This window comes from Pseudochaenichthys georgianus, unplaced genomic scaffold, assembly GCF_902827115.2.
Source record: "Pseudochaenichthys georgianus unplaced genomic scaffold, fPseGeo1.2 scaffold_537_arrow_ctg1, whole genome shotgun sequence".
In the NCBI taxonomy this organism is placed as follows: Eukaryota; Metazoa; Chordata; class Actinopteri; order Perciformes; family Channichthyidae; genus Pseudochaenichthys; species Pseudochaenichthys georgianus.
In genome coordinates, this window is record NW_027263098.1 from 130,679 (window position 1) to 131,735 (window position 1,057).

The window sequence follows — 1,057 nt, forward strand, 5'->3', positions numbered from 1 at the left end:
CCTCAAAATTGTACGTACGTAAAGTACATGAGGAAATGTACTTTATCGGCACGCTTTGATTAAACACTGTTATATATTCTTCTGCATATTTATATATCTATACACCATACTCTACCCTGCTGATACGTAGTAGAGTCGAGTCTCTTCATGTGTGCTGAATGTAAGAATGTAATTACACACTGCAACCCCCTGCTGTGCTGTGTGACAGTACAATATCTTAAAATACATGCATTGTTATTTGTCACGCCTTCTTGCTGTTCATTTGGACCAACAACGCAAAACCAGAGCTTCCTATATTAGCAATATTAAAGAGTCTGAAGAATTCACTATGATTGTTTTAGTTTTGTTAATACAGAATACATCGAGACAGGAGCACAACTGGGCGTCTTTTCTTAATAAAGGTCATGTGATAGAAAGCGATGAATTGGAATGGATGTCGTGACAGACTTTGTCCACCAGAGGGCGCTGACAAGTTTAACTTCAACGTGTTGTCTAACCAGTGGTTCTCAGCTGGCCTCGGGCCCCACTTGTTCCTGAGTCAATACAATCGCGACCCAACATTTTTAACCACTCAAATCTATTCAACAAACATCGTGCTGTAATATATACTCTTTTCAGCATACATTATTAATTCAAGTGAAGTGCAGGGCATATATCCCTCATATCCCTTCACAGAACTAAAGTATGCTTTTAAATAAGGTGTAATGAAATGATGGAATCAAAGCTGAACTGTATCCCATAAAAAGGCTCACGTGCTGAAACCCAACCCCAGCAGGGGGTCTGGGGGATTCTCCCGCAGGAGATTTTTAGAAATACTAACATATAAACTACGCATTCTGGTTCACTGAGAAGAGAATAAATAGATGTATTACAACCCGACATATTAATAATATTTGATGCCATTGTTTGTTTTCCCTTAGTTCTGACAGCTCGCTGCTCCTCACAGAGAGAAGACAAAGAGGAGAGGGTCTGTGTGAAGTACTTTGTGGGTAGGGGAGATAGCCCCCATTGTTCTGTGAGCTGTCAATCATCAGACCGGGGGTCATAGTTCATTATG